Genomic DNA, 22,018 nt, shown 5'->3' with positions numbered 1-22,018 from the left:
CCATATTGCTGGCTTTAGCTGACAATGCCCGTGAAGATCCAGGTGAGAATTGGTCTTCAGCATTCCATGCTTGTCGTATAAGACGTCAAACGGGATCGGGTGGTCAGACTCGCTCACGCGGTTGATACAGTCCATCGTATCCCAGTTGCGTAGGTCGATGATCATGATGTTGATCACTGGATTGTCACTGGATTGCTCCTTTGTTTACAAACCACTGCCATGTAACTGGAATAATGCTGATTGTGGCGTAAAAACAAACTAACCTACCAGCTTGAGCTTAACCAAGTATTCTCATATATTCACCATCAAGACCAAATATAGTGAAATTCTAATTGGTCTAATATACAGGAAAAAAATCTTTTCTTTTCTTTCAAAATCAGGGATGATTTTGTCTTGTCACGTTGTGATTGTAAATATACAGTCGCTTCAACAAGCAAAGGAGAATGGCTAACCTTATATCATCCCCATTACGAGCGGGTTACTTCAATTTGCCCATCACCATGAAAAATGATTCTCGTTCATTCCACCATAAGCTACCATCATCGTATCGCTTCATTGGTTGGCCGTTATTACCAAGTTTGTTACACATCACTCTCGGTGCTATCCGACCCAAACGTCGCCACATTGGCGCTGGGTGATTTAAAAATATCTCATACATTTGTACATCTACGATTGGCTGCCAATCATAATGCATAAGTTAAGAACATACAATTATGCTGTATATAAATAACTAAATTTGGACTTTTATGATTGGAACAGGTTGTCAGATCGAATGGCGGCAGCCATCTTGTTTGTAGGTAGCTGATTTTCATTTTCGATCCGGATTCACGTTCCGGAGAACTATGCGATGACTTAGTGAAGGGGTACGGACACGGCAATATTTCTTGATCTCCCAAGTACGCTTGTCTTCTCCCAGTCAAAACAGATTTCAGTCACAAAGCAGAGGTGATAACCCTTGCATTACATCGCATCAGACATTCTACGTCAGACAGTACGTGGTCAGTCAGTGAGTCAGTCAGTCAGCAACAATGTGCAGCTCCTATACGTAAACGTGTACGTGAATGTTCGGGACCAGACGAACTTGTGATCGAGATGTTTTAAAGAAAACATGTATGATCCAATATTGAGCCGGGGCGGTGGGGTAGGTTTGTGGTTAAAGTGTCCGCTCGTCACGTCGAAGACCCGGGTTCGGGAAATATGTAATGTGTCGCCCATTTCTGGTGTCCCTGGCCATCATATTGCTGGAATATTGCTAAAAGCGGCGTAAACCCCGATTCACTCACCCAGTTACCCATTTTGGGAGGCGATTGTGAAATATATGCTTACAATGCAGTCAAATATGTATAATGAACTCTAACTGACGTTTCATTTGATTAAAGGAAGAGTCATCTCTGCTATTAAATGCCAAGGTTATCCTGTGTCATGACCGATGGTACTTGCAGCCTCTGTGAACACAGAGAGATTAAACGACGTTGTCTCTACTGTACAAGTAGGATATTCATGTAGACAGACCATAGAATAGCATGGTCTTTTTTTTGCACTTTCTATACTGGAGAACCGATACACTATTGTGTATACCTGTTACATTTGCTTACTATCACCTTTCTGGAACTGATGAATGTTTTGATATGCAAAATAATAACACAAAATACAGATATGTTTTGTAAAGTGTATACGCATTCGATAAACAAGTTGCAGGGGAAAATATGTCAAAAGTTGTTTCATGTAGTAGATGAATGGTGGAAACTGGTCCATCTACCTATACAATTGATTGTTCGTTTCAACATATTATTATTTCATTATCATATGTTAGAACTGTTTGGCACCATAAGTTATGCGTCGATACTGAATATGAAACGACTGTGACATCCATGACAGTAGACGTAAAGAGTCGGAGGAAGTGATTATCCATCAAACAGAACCGACGTTCTCACTCACTCACTCACTCACCTACTCACTCACTCACTCACTCACCCATCTACCCAAGACGACAGGACAAATGTACAAGAGATGTGTCTGTTTTTGAGAAATTACTCAGTGGCATAAAGGCGAGTGGTAGAACTTATGCCTTTTATGGACTACAATCGATTTCGATTTTAAGAAACCTTTTGAACGTTTTGAAGCCTATAACCTATTAGTTTCATGTTTTTAACAGGATTAAGTACAATTTACTGCCGATTACAACATATACCAAGGCTGGTGTCAATATGAGCAAAGGACACAGAAAACGACTCAAAGAGCGGCGCTATCTTAGTGATTGAAGGAGCGCTTCAAATATTGAGTGAAGCGCTGTCCAAGTCTAAGGTTACGTACTTTTCGCATTCAATTACAAGCCAGGGAACATTAATGAGTTCCTATATCTTTATCTGGGATCCGAAGCTAATAATACTGATAATATCAATAATAGATCTTGAACAATGGAATCGTGTATGTAGCAAAGATGACAACTACATCTGACAGTGATCATTACCAGTGAATCGCCCTACATATTTCAGTTGAAATTATACATCGTTTGTGTTCCGTGAATTGATTCATTTAGGAAATTAACTGGGATATCTGACCTGTACAGTTCTCTTACAGTGAAGGTACAGATAGTAGTACGATATACAGACATACATATTTACCAAGGCCGTGATGCCGCTAAAGCACATGGTTGTACATAGACGATTGAAGAATAGGCGAAAAGTGGTCGACCATGAAGAGAAGCCTTGACTCGGTATTAACCAGTTCTACAATTAACGTGTTTGGAATGATGTAACAATAAACAACATGAGGTATTTTGAGGTATTATGAGGTTTTCTTGGACTTCCACACCGACACATTCACCGTAGACTTGGCTATTAACCATTCGCAGGCCAGATGCTCCTTTCACGAAGCAGTCTTTAATGATGTAAAACGTAACTCCCATTCTTTAACACTGCACTAAGGTTACCTTAGAGACTTACGATCACCTCAGTGCTTTGTGAAAGGAGGTCCAGCTCAGTTTTCCAAGTCCCCGAGACACAACGTCATGTTACGTAGGGTAGCACATACTGAGTAAATCTCTGAAGCACCGTTGCCTTGATAAAAGAAGCTGAAATATGTTGGCTAGTTACATGAAGACGCTACTAGATTTCTTTTCGAGTTCCATGCATGCGCTTGTCTTTTGAGATGCTGCATGGGCCACTAGTTACCCTAATTAAGAGTAACATCCCCTTGGCACCCTAGGATACAATGCTTGTAGGTTAGGATCCTGGTTCACCCAGATTCTGTCCTAGGTTTCGGACTGCTCGTGGCATTCACCTTGCTGTAAGGGTCCGACACCTGGGACATGAAAGGGTGGTGGGATAGCTTAGTGGTTAAAGTGTTCGGTCGTCATGAGGAAGGCCCGGGTTGGATTCCCCACATGGACACAATGTGTAAAGCCCATTTCTTGTGTCTCCCGCAGTGATATTGATGGAATATTGCTAAAAGTGGCGTAGAACCCAACTCACTTACTCAGTGGGAAGTGGAACTCAGTTGAGATATTGCTCACAGCGGGGATGGCACTCACTCACAGTGGTTGGTTGGTTGGTTAACGCAGCACTCTGGTGTGGAAATAATAGACACTGCATCAGACAAGGCAGTGGTCATCAGCATGAGCAATATACGCATTTGGGATAAGATAGCAAGTGTAAACCAAGTCAGCTAGTCTGACAACCCCTGTATGGTAGTTGCCTGTTACGAAAGAAATGGTTGCTGAAGACCACTTCTAACACGGACCTTCACTAGTTGTACTCTTGAAATCATGTGTATGTATATACATATACATACAATTATATATTTCATACATTCACACACACACACGCATACACACACAGATACATACATACACACACACACACACAACACACACACACAGATACACACACATACATACATACGTATACATACATACGTATACATACATACATACATACATACATGCATACATACATACATACATACATGCATACATACACACATACATACATCTTGTGACGAGAATATTCCTTATTATTTCAAAGATTAATGAAATTATAAATATAGACCTGTTGTCGATGTATCACAGATGTCAAAGTAAAACTGACATCACAACGATGTTATTACAAAGGACAATACAATATAGACTGAGCTATAGACCGCCAGCAAATGAAAGTTCTTTTGCTTTCTGCATGGTTCCTACACCATGCCTTCAGCCAAAGATTAAAGGGGCGCACTAACTGCGCTGAAAAACGGGTGTGGAAAGTACTTCGAATGATACTGGACTTAGGTACCCGCTCAGGAGGGACAAAACGTTTTTTTGCTATTTCACCCCACTTTGAAGATATTGCCACCAACAGTCAAATTTATTGATTCTAACCAATTAAAATGCAATTAGTAATTACAATACAACATAAAAATGTATCAGTAAAATCAATTTCTTTGAAGAAAAAACTAAAGTAAAAATAAACTAAAAAACTAAATAAAGATGGACTTCATTAAATAGATCAGTTACCGCTTTGATATTTCAATATTTATCCATAGCAATAGGAAATATGAATACAGTCAATAATTATTGTCTACCGCGAGCACAATATTGAGCTGATAAACACATACTGACTGTATTCAAAACAGTCAAGTGACTATCACGTACACGATACTGCCCTGATAACCACGTTTTGACTACATTCAGCACAGTCAACTGACTATCACGTACACGATATTGCCCTGATGTATTCAACACAATCAACTGACGACCATGTACACATTAATGCTCTGATAAACACGTACTGACTATAGTCAACGTTTAATTTTCTATGATGAGCACAATATTGCCCTAATGAACACGTATTGGCTGTATTCAACCCAGTCAGAAGTTTCGAAATCTGTTTTCGAAATCACATCAAACGCCATTGACAACATGCTAGCTATCATTGATTTAGGAAAAGGAAAATATTGAAGCATTGTTGTTAAATCTGGATACATATGAAGCACTTACCAAACGTATATTGTATGCATTTGATGGGCCAGAGTGAGTGCTTGGATTCCCCAACATTTACGTTAATAAGGAAAGATACGCAGAGGAAAAAACAAAACACACAACTTTAAACACAAATATCATAAAAATCAACTTGATTCAGACATAGTCTCGAGAACTCAATTTTTAATTCTGCCTCCTGTTCAAAAGGTAATATCTGCGCTAGTAACGAAACAATAAGACAGAAGGGAGAAAACACTTGCGGGCTCAGCGTCAATGAAATACAAACAAGAGTTACCTCCCATAGAACAGAAACTCTTCCGTCATGTTCGTCTGTCACCGTCCCTGAAACATCATGTCTGCACATGGAACAAGTCTATTTTCCTCAGGTTCATGGATCTCGTTTTCATTACAGAGCTGTTTGGTTACTTCTTTGGTGGGCATTTTAGAAGCTGAGGTGATGAAGAATGATGAAAATCTTTATTGATATACAACTTCTTTCAATCTGTGAAAGGCGCCGCTTCGACAGAGATTCCATTTGTTTGACAACACCAGAATCTCTGTCCAAACGTTGTGTTTCGCAGAGTAAAAGAAGGTGTGAATCCATAAAAATTGTCGCCTTTTCCATCAAAATTATTACTTTAAGAAGCTAAGCGTCAGTCTTCGTTACCAGCACCGCTGCTGTCATCTTTTACCTCACAGGAATACATTAACGCTAAATGTACAAACATTTATTTAAAAATGTGTGGAATCGTGTTTAAAAGGATACTTTTATATGATTTGCCTCGCGAAGACACATCCAGATAAAATCCATCATCATAGAATCATTATTGTTTCTTTCGTTCCCACAGTTTTAATCTGGCATCAGTATTTTTTCTCTCCCTCAGGATATATAATGCTGTTCATTTTTGAAAACGTTTTAATATCATATTTCCTTAATCTCAACCTTTTACGAGGAGGGTTTTAAGCATGAAGGCTTTTCAAACCGATTTTGCAATCACAATAAGCAGTAATTTAAGAACACGGTATGCTGTCTTGGTTAGTGTCTGTAAGTACTCATCTGTAATGCAAAAGACATTTCGTTAAGAGCAGACACTCAGCAGATCTTTTTGAGATATTTTAAAGCAATAATACAAACACAAATATGATACTCTCACTAAAGAGCGCAATGTCAAATGGGTGTAAAAATCGATACATTCCATTTGCGGGCCGATTTAAAAAATTCCAAGCGAAATAAATTTCACGTTTGGATTTCTTTTCTGTGACGTCATTAAAGAATAATGCCATCACTTTTTTATTATGTAATTCTTCCGATAATGCATTGAGGTAAAAATTAAAGGAAGACTATTCCTGGGGCTGGTCGAAACACGCATTCTCTGTTCGAACTGGCCGTGATATGTAAATCAGTTTTTTTCTATACTGATAATCTTGCAACTCCATTCCTTAAACTGTACATATCCCTGCACCATGATGATGATGATGACGACTGTGATGTTCCATTATGACATAAAGGCCTTCTGAAGCTCATTACAGATGTTTGAAGAAATCACAAACAAGAAAATTCCATCACAATCCAATTTTATATTCCTCCCAAAGGACCGGTCCTTCTCTGAGAACTGTCAAGGATATAAATTGTCTTCAATAAAAGCTACCAATGCAAACGTGATGAATTCCAAAGCCTGTCTACACAATGCTGGCAATTTGCAGCACTTCTCTGTGTGACTTTCCTTAGAATAGTTTATGGGAAGAATAAAAATCGGTAATATCCTCTCATTGTATCTCATTGTATTAAAAATATGGCGCGTAATGATGTAAGAGCCTTCAGTAGCTTGTGCTACTGGACGAAACGCTTTCAATTCGCCTTCAATGCCTTGGAAGAGTTCCCTCAAAACAGATCTCTGATGATGGAAGAATGATTCTGACTTATTGCGGTCACTCCAGTTGCGGGCACATGTATATAATTGTCAATAAGCCCATCAGATGACGGGCATGGAATGCCTTCCTGAAGATCTCCTCAATGAGGCCGGCAGATGGTTCATTCAACAATACAGGAAAGCTGGATGTCAATTCAAAACTGTCCGAGACTGTTTGTCCTGAACAGTCACCGAATTCCCTTGCTGTGATGTCACTCCAGATGCTGCTCATGCTTTTAACTTAATGAATGAGAATAATAACTCGATTAACAGAAGCGGATTCGTTAGATTATTTAGTACAGGCAGTTGGGAGACACGAACATGTCACTAATTGTTTGAAGATGTTTGTAAAAACACAGCACGCGTGATTCATTATGTCCACCAAATGGTCTTTGTTCCTGTCGAGTCCCTGGGGCTAGGGCTGCTGCTGGTAGTGGTGGGGTGATGGGTTGGGGTGTTCGTGTTAGCGTTTTGGTTTCTAAAATTTGCAAGAAAACGTTAGTGCGCTCTCGTAGTACCCATATTCTTTTTGGGTAGTTGTATTTCTTAGTAGAGTGTCGGGTAAAAATGAAAGATTAGTGGTGCTGAAATATGATTGAAAATTGGCATTATTTATCACGATGTATCTCATGCATTAAGTACACTAAAATGATAGAAACAATATAGAATATGATAAATAAATTAAGTATGACAGCTACCAGGCTACATATGACGGAAACACGCAATATTTAGCTTGTATTTAATGCAGTAATTATGGTACTGACATTGAGGTCCTTAGTTTAGTTTTAGGCGTTTGCAGTTTTGGTCAGATGTGTAGATTCTTTTTGTAGGTACTGAAAAGTAGCCACTCATTCGATGGTAGGTGACCAGATGGTGGACACACGAACACGCGCAGACGAGCAGTGTCACTGGACAATATAATGTGGCCAAGTGTCCCAGTTCACCCAGCTGCAAATGCATACCTTGTAAGGATGACTCTGTGTGATAACTCACTGTGTCTAACAGACAGTATAAGTTAAATACTTCCGATGGAGTTAAGTAGGTTAAAAAAGACAATGTCATCCATTGATGAAGGGAACACTCCTTGAGCATGTACTGGTTGCGTGGATATGTACGCTATATGAATGTTATGTCATTTGCCTAACGTATACCACCAAGAAGTACTTGGTTTATTATAACAGATCTGATGTCAGCATGGTAGTGATCTTGACAATCCTGGTTAGAACTGACCTTCAGCAATCCACGCTTGTCGTAGAGGCGACTAACGGGACCGGATGGTCAGATTCGCTAACTTAGTTGACACACGTCATCTTATTCCAATTGCCTAGATAGATCAGCATGGTGTTCAGAACAGAACAATCACTGGATTGTCTGGTTCGGGAATATTGTTGTAATAGTAAACAACAAATAAACACACAGACAGACGCAGCACGATAGTAACCCTAACCCAACGCACATGCCAACTACATTCAATACTGATGTTATTTACACACAATTCGACAGATGTCACTGTGACACTTACAGGACACTTAAAGGATACAACAACATTGAGGAATGAAGCCAATATATTTCTCGTGACGCCCTTAAACTACATCTTCAGTAATATTTCTACCGGGCTAAAAAATTGTCATCGATTTAAACGACCGATCGATTAAAAAAAAGATCCATTCTGTCTTTTGTTTCCAACGCATAGTTCACAACATATGAAACAGGAGTTTTAATCTGCATTTTCATAGTATGCCCTTTCTTCCTGCAGGAAACACAATGCTAACTTATGTGGGCAAACTCCAATGGGAACCCTGTGTAATATGTTAAAAGGCTTCATTCCCTTCGGAACACCATACTGGATAGGCGAATTCTAGCAGTAATGCGAATTGTCACTATTTCCAAAAAGGTTTGTCTTTTTATAGAAGGTCTATTTGGAATGGTAAATTGGTTTACAATGCTAATACCGAGGGCTACTTTAGCACACATTTGAACAGCATAGTTGTCGTTTACCACGACTGACATCACCGTTTTTCTTCTATCATGTCCCATAACCTTCCTGTCTGTTTCTTCCACACTGGAAAACGTTACAATGGTTTGAATAGAATTGCGTTCTTAAACTTTTTTGGTGATTACTTTGGTTTGAAATTACGACAAAGAGCAGGTTCCCTGTGTTGGGAACTCTTGAACCAGGCATCTGTGGAATCGAAACATTTATACGAACATCGAACTGCTCATGAGAGTTAAACGCACATTTTCCAAAAGGCAACTCAGTTAGCAGTATGTCTATCCACTCCTCTCTGACACACCCATAGTACGTTTCAAGAAATTTAGTAATGCTGCAATAAAATATAGAAAATATTAAGCACACGTAGGTAAGCTTGGACGTTTGTACAATTTTATACACCCGTTTCATTAATCACCATTTAATGTTATCAGAGCTGGATTTGTTCATCTGTCGTTCAAATTGTATTTAGAAGTGGTACACATAAAGAGATAAATACATCTGCAATATAAGGAACACGACGTGTCAGATTACATTCGTATCCCTTCATCAATCGGAAAATGAGACGGTGGGGTAGCCGTGTGGTTAAAGTGTTCGGTCTTTACGCCGAATACCCGGGTTTGATTCCCCACGTGGGTACAATGTGTGAAGTCTATTTCTGGTGTCCCCCTGTTGTGATATTGTTGGAATATTGCTAATAACGGTGATTAAAAGATTGGATGCAGATCACTTTGTATGTACGTGTAAACACCACAACAGGAGCGATACGATAACAAAGGTGAAACTAACCAAGGACACCAGTACTTAATTAGCTTTGTCAGTTCAGGGCAAGCTGAAGTGAGCATCACTTTTGCTGTTTTCACATGTACATGGCCGTGTTCCCTATTATGAAAAAAGTTGGCATCCATGAATTTCTCCCTTTTACATCTTTAGCATTAAAATAAATGTCACCACATTGTCTAAATAGTATCTTATCATTTGTAATCATCGTCTGTAAGCATTACATCTGAGCTCACGGCCAGATCATCCGTCCAGCATCATTTACGGAATATCAACCCCCGGTATGGTGATTACAGACTGACAGTGTATGAAGATGAAACCACTGCGGATGTAGACGTCTTGATGCTGATGAGGATACATCTAGTCTGTAGTAAGGCTGCAGTTCACTATAACACTATAAAGTGTATCTTGACGTCGCGGCAGGTTTGATCAGCTCCCACACACATACTGGTGTATGTACTAAAGCAAGACTCAAAGGCATTTCACAAATCATTTTAATTCTTATGTAAAATTTACCAATTAAGGTTTTGGGTTGTTTATGTCTACTTATGGGATGAGATAATGGAATAATTACCATCAAATATCAACAATATCTTCAGTATTAGGAGAAAAATACGTTTAGTAGTATGACATCACTCATGAAGAATCGTTAATAAACATGATCATAACGGGATTGGATGGAAGGATTCGCTGACTTGAATGTCCAGTGCTTCGAATGTCCTCCACGTTTGCACATCCTTCTCTGAGTACCTGTAAAATCTGGCCTGTGTTTATTGGAAGATTGCTACGTAATCTTTTTACGTCAGTAGATCCGTGTTCGGCACAGCTGGAGGCTGTTATCATCAGGATAGAGCACAGTTTGCCAGTAAGTCCAATTATAGTTGCCCCAGCCTAAAAGTCTCATTCCTGTAGTAACTGAGTGAGTGAGTGAATAAGTTTAGTTTAGGATCAGGAATGTTCCTGCAATATGGCGGTGGTCTTATCTTTGAATGTGTTATTTGCCTGAGAATTGTTTCTGTGAATGTCACAATCATATCTTTAACATATTGCAATATGAAAAGCATTTCTCGCCCAGGAATGTTGCAAAAGTGCTATACGACGTAAAATGTTTTTATCTACTCACTATAACAGTGGTCTGTAAATAATCGAATCTGGCCTAGACAATCCAATAATCGATAACATGAGCATCGATCTACGTTATTGGGAACGGATGACACGTGTCAAGTCAGCAAGCCTGATCAACCGATTCCGTTAGTTAGTCGTCTCTTCCGAAAAGCATGGGTTGCTGAGGATCAAGTCTAACCCGTAACTTCCTCTAGGCTTGCAGTTATTAGCGTCATCAAGAAGTTGGTCTTCAGAACACTGTGACCTCATCAATGCTGTCGACCACGTACCGTGTTACAATCAATCGTGACGTCACGGTGAGGAATCACGATTATGCAGCTCGCTATACTGATTGACTACTGTGTCAATTCTTAATAATTCTTAATAATCTGTATAGCACACGACTAACGCGGAGTCGACCTATGGTTATATACTGTTCAAACAAACTAGGGGATATTACATTTTGGGAGCAAATCATTAGCCAATGCCAATGCATTTGAGGAAACGTAACACATACAGATGAAACATTTCCAAAGGAATGGAATAAATAGTCCTTCATTTCTCTTCATCATGTGTTTCCTCCTCAGCCTCATCATTTGCATTTTATCAAATTGACTCTTGTAAATCCAAAATCCCCTGTACGTTTTTTCAACGATATATATTGCCTTAAGCAACCCCAAGCAAATTGTAGCATTGCTACATTTTTATGCTAGCATTTTTTATTCGGGCTGTGGGAGCCGAGGTGGCAGTTTGGAGGCTCCTATGCCAGATGATCTAAACCATCACTCTGTATACTACTTCTGTATGTCTTTCCACGGAAGTGTCTACATGGCCTGTTCAGTACGGGTATCATGTTTCATGACATCATATTACGCCGTCATCATCGCAAAATAGCGTGAATCATTTTCAACACGGTAACTTATCTACCGATACGCCTTAATCGTAAATCGTGTACAATAACAATCAAAAATCGGTTTTCTAAGCAAAAATTAAAATATCCGGTATCCTGCTAGTGATCAACACTATATTCTTACAATATTTGTAAAAACTAGGAGTTGGAATGAGATACAATGAGGTGTAATGGTTACCAAAAAGACTTAAGTGTTTCACTTGTATCAGTGTCTTACGATAAGGAACTCTCAGTTTGGAGGGTTACCCAAGCTTATGGTTTGAAGAAAGCACAAAACAAATCTGAATGTCAATGAAAGACTGATCGTACACAAGGAGTGAACCGCCGCAGGTGTACATGTGCTTACTGAGACTGTATATAATGCCCCCCTTATCCCCCTCATCATCCTTGTAACTCAAGGTGCATATGTAGACACAGTGGCATGTACTGATCACATCATACCTGCCAATCAAGAACGTCAGGTGATGAATGAACGATATGCCACCAGAAGGCTTCCAGCCGAAAGTTGCTAACTTGACATTGTGCCACAATTTGGGGTGCACTAGGGATGGGTCATTTTGGTGATATCACTTTGAATTTAGATGGTTCAAAACCGCAGTCATTTTCGGATAAGTAGTTTATAAGGAATATGCATTACGAATTAGAGAGTGAAATAGTATTATGCCATTATATCATCATCAGAGATAACCATTTCAATTAAAACTACCATAAGGAAGTGGTGCTGACAAACAACTGATTTGAACCAGTGCGCTGCGAATCCTGATAAAGCTAGGGTACGTAGCGAGCTTAGATCTCCCAGGTCACGGGGCAACCCGTTCCCAAGATACTGATATATACGCAGTGAATGGCATTCACATGTTGGCACATCTTCTACCTGCTCTTCCGGCATCGTGCATAGATACCGTCCACATAGAACACAAGATCCGGAACATCAAAGAATCACTATGATTTAGTCTGGGGTCAACAGTCAGTATATCAGCAAATCAACACTGAAACTGAAACCGTTTTTATTATGATCAAATTTGCAACATCGATTACGATAATAAAGATCGACACTACAGAGTAAGTAGACGATAAAAACTTTTTTCTTAGATCTTTACAGGACGGCCAGATATAACGATTCCTGATCTTCTTCAAAGAAGAGTACAGTTCACAGTCCTTCAAATACATAATGAATAATGCACAAGTGTTCATGATCGTATGCCTGAGCCCCCCAAACGCCAGAACATCAAATCTGCTCCCGCCTTTAATCACATTACACTCATTGCACCCTATCATGTGGCCTAGACATGTCCTCTCTTCAAAGAGTCCCTTTAAGACACTAACGAAAAGTGATTATCGCAGTCTCGTTGTAATGACAAAGGTGTCTACTTCCTACATCATGCAACTTAATGAACGTCTTTGATAACGCCTAAACCTCGCATTTCATCCATCGAGCATGTGTTACAACGGTGGTTTGCGCAAACCGGTTAAACTGGCTTCATAATAAAAGAAGGAACTATCAAGAATTGATGTCGCTCCTTCACAAGTGGAGTCGTTCACTATGTATCATTCAACGGTGTTAAATGAAACAGAAACGGCTTCTAAGGCTTCGAAAATTTTAAACCACATTTTGTCCGTCATCGTCATGGTTAAATGCGTGATTTATGACCGTAAAAGGGAGCTAGCCCGAGTGTGCTAATCTCAGACTAAATTTGATAAGAGATTTACGGCAGGCACTTTATTGGAATTTGGAATGCAATGATCGGGCTGCGTTATATGCGGGCTTGGGCGGTACTACAGCGGTACATTCTGGTATGTCCAATATGTAACACCAGGCCAATTAACGCCACGTTAAGACAGAAATGTACAGATGATACGCACAATCTGTTTTATTTCAAGAAAAGGTTGGTCTACTCTCTGATTAAAAGTCACGATATTGTTGGCGAATCCTTTTGATGTTGTCTGCGACCTTTGGTCAGGTTGCAGCACGGGCGGAGTAGACTATACTTTAATCATGTCCTCCCGATTGGTTCATCGCGCCCCTGAGAGTCCACTCTTCGAACGCGGCTAGTCCATCAAATTGATTAAAGAACACGAGAGATCTCTAAACATGTCACAAGTTTCCGTAACAAGATATTCCTCATCTATTACTGGATTAGTGCCTGTGTAATAGTTCGTTCCAGTATTCACAAATATCACCAGAAGAACCTAGTTCCGTAAATATTTCAGAATTGTTACCAAAATGTCATCTTCCACAACACCAAAATAGACCCGGACCTTTTTGGGTCATTATTGCTGATCAACTTATAAGCACCCTGGTGAAAAGTGTTTATAGTAAGATAAATTCAGTGCCTATACTTCAGTACTACTCCAAACTCTATACAACCCGCGTGGCGGGCGGTAGCCTAACAGGTAAAGCGTTATCTCCTTTCGGTAAAGCTCCGGGTTCGATTCCCCACATGGGTGGAATGTGCGAAGCCCATCTTTAGTTTTCCCCGCCGTGATAACATACCCAGTTACTAGCTCATGGTTAGTGTGATCGTCTTTGAATAAGTAATACACATGACTTTGCTCTATGGAGTTATGGAACAGACCTAAGTTTGATGATTTGTCCAATCCATGTCTCAGATTGACGAAAAGCCGAAACGATGTGTCAATTTTCAAGGACTGCTCATTTGTATTTGTGTTGGCATTGTGTCTCCAAGCATTAAAATGGACATGACGTAGAAACCATATAACTTTGCAGCAGCAGACGTGTATGTCAGGCGCAGCATTGAAGTATTCCAATAGTGTCAACGTTTTAGGAGGCCTGTTGTCAAAGAAACTTAAGTTAGTGACTGAATAGAAGGTAAAGCTAGAGTCAGTAGAATCTCAGCGTTATATGACTGTATTAGGATGTATAAATTCCTAACGCTCTGGACACGGGGACGACAAAGTAGGGCCATTAGTGTCGACACACCATTAGTGTTTCAAAACACAGACTGGGTACCAGCGGTAACTAGCCTAAATACTGTCTGCGAAGCGAAGACTGTGTTCACTCAATCCCGTCTGGGCACGCTTAATCTTGAAATGACAGGCTTTAGTATCTCTACGTTGGTCTAGAGTCAACAGTAACTATAAGTTACAATGCACTTAAATATGAATACCGTCCTCTGTGTTTTCGCTTAGTTCCCTTTGGTCAAGGCCATATTAGCACAATGTCGTATCTATACAGCATATTTATGGACGCGAGTGTTCCCAACACCTACTACCCTTTATCCGCCACTTTGATTCCCCCCTTTACCATCAGACTGAAATGAGACGTTATGCCGACCGTACTGCTTGGTTGACTTTCGCCTCATAAACCAAAATTGTATTGGCCCGAAAAGTAGTTTAATGACAGACCCGCCGTAGGAAATAGCGACTTCACAGGAAATGACAACACAAGCATGATGGGATGGAATATGGTTATTGATAGGCATCGAGTTATGAGAGCTGTGGGAGGTAGAAAAGGGTTGGATTATGGGTATGGAGTATGAATATGGATAGTGGGAAAGGACACTGGAATAGAGTAGGTGATGTACACTGACAGTTCCTGCGTATGTGGTGCTTACTATGTGCATCGTTAACTTACCAAGTGAGTGAGGATCTCTGTAGGCGCGGTATAACGCCACAGACAATCGCGCGCTGAGATAAAGCAATTCCAGTCGATGCCTTGATGCAATATTGCTTCTATAAGAACACGGCTCCTTGACGTTTATGCATGAGGGCACTGTGTACTTCGGCATAAACGCATTACAAACTGAATATGGGTTGTTATCACATTCTGGGGGAAATGTGAAAATTGAAATGTATTGTTTTATAATTCCATAGGCAGCACAAAGGAGATTTTGATGAATGCAATCTCAGGCAAAAGACAAAACTTAAAATCGATATGGAATTTTTCTCTCCATAATGCAATCACAATTTTGTTGATGTAGGGGTATTGTAATTATTTATGATGTAACAATTTAGCGTTAAATACACTGGCGCCCGGATAACTCCTAATAATGAGTTGTCTGAAATTAACTATTTCTTGGGGTCTCTCAAGATGGAGAAGAAAATCAAACCAAACCGTGTTCTGTGCTGGAGTTATCCGTTGACCACTAAAGGAAGACAGGGATTATGATACAAATCTAACGGAGACTTTTGTTGGTACATTACATGTTTAAATGAACATGTTTTTGTTACTGTCAGTAAACCGAGGTCAAGGTCACAAATTACCATCACGATTACAGCAATATTCTGACCGATAGAGAGAGAGCATCAAACAAGCGCCACATTTTCAAGGAGAGTTTTTCATGCAATTTCTCGATGAATAACCTGCTAGCATGCACACAACGATCGACTTGCCCTTTTTATTGCTTAAAGATTGCAGTGCTAACCTAAACGTAATGGATTACGATTGGAAGTGTACACTTCTTACCAATACAAGTCAGTAATGTTTTTAAGCATGGCAAATGTTTTGTACGCTTTTTAAGCATGGCAAATCTGTGTATTAATCCGTTATAGTGCCGAGAATAATATGTATCTAATATTATTGGTTAAATCTTTGCAAGAATACATATTTCTGGAACGTAAATGTATATGGCTAAAAGGCATTTGTTAGTTTAAACCCAAGTGTCTTATTTCAACATACTGGACAATTTTGCAATAGAAACCAAATGCAGTCCAAAAAATATTGGCAAAAAATATCTGTGCTTTCCAAAACCAAACAGTATCTCTTAGAAAAAGACGTTTATTCAGCAATAAAGATCACAGGTCCATGACACATTTCTAAACAACCAAATTCCTCGTCTACCGTGTACTATAGTTTGCTCGAATGCTTTAATACAAAATGGAGATTTGTGAATGTTGGATTGTAGTTTGAAAACGGTCGTATTTCAATGTACATTTCATAGACATGTTGTTATTGTCAGTGATCACTGTGGCCAGGGTGTACCCGTTCCATATTTTATCACTTAAAACAAGTCGTGGCTTGATATATTTACCCCACGGCAATATATCACCCGAAAGGGAAACAATTATCTCCCGTTTCGGCTACCTTTAAATTATACCAGTATAGATACCGGCTTCGCTGAGCCATAGTCAGGGGAAAATATGACATTTTCGGATACTTGACTCATACAACGACAAATCGCCTCACGTATTGCAACTTATATGTAGTTAAGATTAATTGGTATATTGGTTTGAAACGTATCGGCAACATAGAAAGCGACTGGATAATTGTAAAATAACATTTAGAAATGTTCTGCAGGAAATATCGTAAGTGTTCTTTAACCTAGTGATCTGGCCATGGGAATATTAAATATCGGGAGATACTGTGGGTTGCCTTAAGTGCTGAGGCTTTATAAGGGGGTGTTAGTTGCATCTTAAACGTTACAATGTGAATTGCCAAGGATGTTTCTGTACGATATCCCTGCTTTCTTTTGTTTTTCTAAAAAATATATGTAAATTGAGTTCGACGGATGGGGGTGAATGAATTTAGTTTTAAGCCTCCTTTAGCAATATCACAAGGGACACCAAACATGGACTTCACACGTTGTACCCTTGTAAGGAGTCGAACCCGGTGTTATGCGAGCGAATGACTTTACCAGTGGGATACTCTTGGAAGGAGTGCGATAGAGGATAACAGCATAGTGTTCAAAATCCTGTAGTAGACTCTCATGGTGATTCCCAAAGTTCCCTTCATTCCGCACGGCCATCTTAGACTTTTATAACATTTCGTCAAGTGCAGCTTTTATGATTGAACCATGGCTTGTACAGTTCTGACACACCAACATTGGTGTTCTCCAGTGCACCAGTATAAGGATGTGTCTACGTGAAAAAGACTGATCAATGTCAAAGATTACAAAGGGAAGGTCTCTCTTCTCACCATGGCAGACTCCATTCAAGTCTCAGGCGAAAAGGCTATTAAAATGAATATTTTCATTAGCTTTTGAATAGGCTTAGACTAGTTATAAGGTGCTGCTATGGCGTCAGATAAAGAAAATACTGTTTGGTTGGCGTAGACCGCGTCTGGTTTCATTCTGGAACAGAAATACTGAGATTTATATTAGCATCGTAACCTTGCTCAATACAACCCACCCAGACACTTTAACGGCGGCCCATACTCATGACACCGCCGATCCACAATGAGAATGGCAACACACGTTCCACGCCCTCAGTTGACTTTGATGTCCGGAAACAAAGATGAGCAAGCTACGATCTGGTAAAACTAATAAAGAGATAGATGGTACTTCGTAAGTGATCTCACAAACAAACTGGAAAGCTTATCCTCCTGAAACGATGTGCATCTCCGCATGCAAGCTCCCTCCAGCGTAATTAGAATTCACAATGATTACCGCAAACAGTTGGTCGCTGTTAATGTTTTTTGGCTCAACAGTCTGAAAGCTATTTATCTATTCGTTACTATAGAGTTCCGATATTTGCAGCCTATATGGTATCTTGATTTGCTTTGTGGAAAGCTTTTGGTTCTCCATCTTTGCTAAAATGGTTAAGGACATCACATGTACGTTGTATTCTAAATTTGTCTCCATGGCTGACATCTAAATGTTGATTGTGTTAGGAGAGTGGATTCATACTTGAACACATTTTATATCAGTACCATTGCTTAAAATAAATGACAAAAACATACGAAAATGAATTGTCTGCAGCATATTTACACATTTATGAACGGTGGTCCAGCTGAGCATTACAGACGAAGCATATTCACTCTCCACATGTAGCTGTATCGGTAATAATAGTTTGTCCAAGTTAATGGGGAAGCCGGGATTTGTGATACCTGAGTGTATTCAGAAAATGGATCTGAAGTGTTACTTTGCTCGTTAAAACTTTTAAAGTATCGACTTGTGCTATAAAATTGGCTTTCGTCGCTAAATGAAAATTATGTTCTTCTAAAACTAGTCACGATATCAATTTGCCCAAACGTGAAGTAAATAAGATTGTGACTGCTAAATGAAATGCAGATAGGATTACATGCATAGGAAATTATTTCCCATTTGTCCTTGTTGAAACAAGCCAGTGAAAAAAACCTTGGTTCTGTTTACACATTGTAGATAAAGGAAATGGAGGGGTTAGTGTGGGTTAGGATGAAGAAACACTCAAGGGAGACGACCGCAGGTGTGCCAGTGACGCGGCTTGCTTACTTACTCTATTATATTGCAATGATATTGCTTTAGAACGACGAGAATTATAGACTAAGAAGCCCTTCGGCAGGCAAACGAATGGTTGATAGTATGAACACTACCTAAATTATTGACTCAGATATGTCGGATTTGATTTCTATCAAGAAATGTGTGCCTGTGGCCGATTTATGCTAGTGTTAATCGTAATAACAATTACAACGAAGATGACGATCAATGAGAAAGTGAGTAAGTGAGTGAGTTTAGGTTTTACGTCGGTTTATTGATGTTCCAGTAATATGATGGCGGGTGAACACCAACATGGGTTGCGATCATGATGACGACGGCGATGACAACAGAATTTACATGACCAGAGAATACATCAGCATCGACCGTGATAGTTGGCATGCGATGATATACATCCAACAAGTCAGTGAAATTAAGCACCCGATCCTGTTAGTTGCCGCTCAAAACAAGCATGGGTCGATGAGAGAGAAGAATTCTAACCATGTGAGCAGTGATTACTAGGAACCCTACAGTGACAACAATTATGGACGACATGAAGCCTCAACAGTCTTGAGTCCTATACAACCACCGAAGAGGCTGACTGGTCCAAAAGTGGCTGCACAGAAGAAGACATGTGGTGGCAAGTAAATGGAGCTCTTCTTGATTGTGTACTGCCAACAAAATGGACATTACATATTGTCTAGAATTTTTTTTGATTTATCATAAAGACATAATCCATTGTTGACAACCAGTAGTTCGTTTCTACAGCAAGAAGGTTACGCCTAGAAAGCGTATTTGAATATTGCTCATAGAAACAACATATAATAGTGTGCGGGTTCTGTGTAGTAATACCATATCAGTTTTGTAAAACCCAATAATTTGCTGTGTAAATACGATAATGACGATGACGAAGAAAAAGAAGGAGATGATGATGATGATGATGATGATGATGACGACGACGACGATGATAATCTCCGTGGCACTGTTGACTATCTAATTTGACAAATGACACAACTGTTCCATGTTGAAACCTTTGTCTACCCCCCTCACAACAAATCAGACAATTGAAAGTAAGATTCCATTAAACTTATCAAATCCCCAAACTCCTAAATCAAATAGAAAACTAACCCTCCAGCCAAAGTTAAGATATGAAACATTGTGAGCTGTAACTTAATGAGCTAGGGATTTGACATGAAAGCTTCGTCTATCTTCCCGCGAGACAACAACGTCTTATTGGGTGGATGCAAACGGAGGCGGGTTTCTTTAACGAGCGTCTAATTGTATCCGGGAGACGAAGTGCGGGGGGCACCGGAACTAGCCGGGACATCACATTTCCTTCAGACGAGATCTCGCAGGATTAACGCGCTTCACGTCGTAACAATTAATTATGGTTAGTTAGATGGCTAGTTAGAATGTAGGCACGACGGCACTCATTTGACAATGTACCGATGAGAGTAAACGATTTGACTGTGGAAATTAACAAAAAATGTACTTTTCTTGGATGGGTGTTAATCGGAATTATATAAATAAAAACAATGCTAGTGTAAGAGAGCAACTGCGCGACATGGATAAATGTGATCCATGTTTGAACTGTTTCCCTTGGACGTTCGAGTCATACTATCCTCTGAACCAGGCGTCTTTGGACGGGTAGTATGTAAGATGAATTAAAGGGTTTAGCATAATTTTCAACAATACGTTGTAAGATATCAAGGAGGGGTTGAAACATTCTAAGACTTCAACCCAATCTTCATCTGGATGACTGGAGTTTTGAAAACTTACCTACCCGCAAATTCTGCAACGTATGCCAACATCAGTAATGATGTGTACTGACGCAACAAAAAGTACAATGGAACTAAATAGGGTGGTTCTGCTACGTACCCTAAACAACAATTTTTAAAAAATCTAATACACATGTCGATAACCTTGCATCAGAAAGGCAACATTTATAATCTTTATTCATTGTAGTGTATATATAACGATAGTATACACAATTTGTCGTGTGCACAAAACCTAAGCGATTAGGAATGTATAAGACTTTCATTTTATGTAAATGAAACAAAATGCTTACTTTATACGATAAGATGCATGGTGTCATTTTCTACAGTACGCTGTGTTAATTCGTGTACATATTTAACCTTGGTTACACGGTCGATTGTGTGGAAAGTACTCTATGGAAGTGGCAACAGGAAGTGTACATTTACATAAATGAATGTCTTTCTTTTGGCGTTCCCGGTGCTATAAATTATGGATATAGGGTCGAATCTCGTTAACTAGAAATTGTCCTTACCCCAACATTATCTCTGGGTCTAAACCCTTTAATGGAAAGTGGCATCAATCACTCGCCTCGAAACACCAGGATTCTAAGTTGTCATGGTAATTCACACAAGCAGTTAAAGAACTATTTCAGACTGATAAACCTACGGGAAACAAGCGTGACAACTGGAATCAACATGGGCAGAAAAAGAAAAGTAACATAAGCGGGCAAAGAAAACTAATACATGCAGATGGAGTGAGTGATTGACTTGGGTTTGACGCCATTTTGACAAGTTTTGCAGTTATTTTATTGAGTGTCAGCAGCACGTGAGATACAGGTCGCAGACGTTCTCCACTTTGCTGACGGCCACGAGGAGGGTGTTCATACAGGCTCGCGACCTCATAAATAAAAGGCAAGTCCACAAATGTGGTTGGTGTCGGGCGATGGCTGGCTTTAAAGTAACAAATTGCATCGTCATGTACGTTCGGTCCGATATTTGCAATTCTGTTTCTCGCGATGAGGAACGAGAAGTGACGTCACATACGATTAGGGTCTTCTTCCGTAGTTTTATAAAAAACGCGTAGGCTAAGCAATGTTATGGTTCAAGGTACGTGTATACGAAAATATATTTGACAAACAACGCGAGTATGGCCAATGTGTACTTATGCCAACTTGGTGCTTTCCTAAATATTCAGTCGTAGATTCGATAGTCCAGTACGTAGGACGTAGATGGGATTGCAAAGAAATAGAACTGGGTGTAGGAAAAGGACTGGAAGTATGGATAGGACTAGAAATAAGACTAGCTCTGGGAATAGGACTAGGAGATAGGACTAGGGATAAGACTAGCTCTGGGAATAGGACTAGGAGATAGGAGTAGGGATAAGACTAGCACTGGGAATAGGACTAGGAGATAGGACTAGAAATAAGACTAGCACTGGGAATAGGACTAGGAGATAGGAGTAGGGATAAGACTAGCACTG

Source organism: Haliotis asinina, chromosome 3, assembly GCF_037392515.1.
Source record: "Haliotis asinina isolate JCU_RB_2024 chromosome 3, JCU_Hal_asi_v2, whole genome shotgun sequence".
NCBI lineage: Eukaryota > Metazoa > Mollusca > Gastropoda > Lepetellida > Haliotidae > Haliotis > Haliotis asinina.
Note: the sequence above shows the minus strand (reverse complement) of the source record.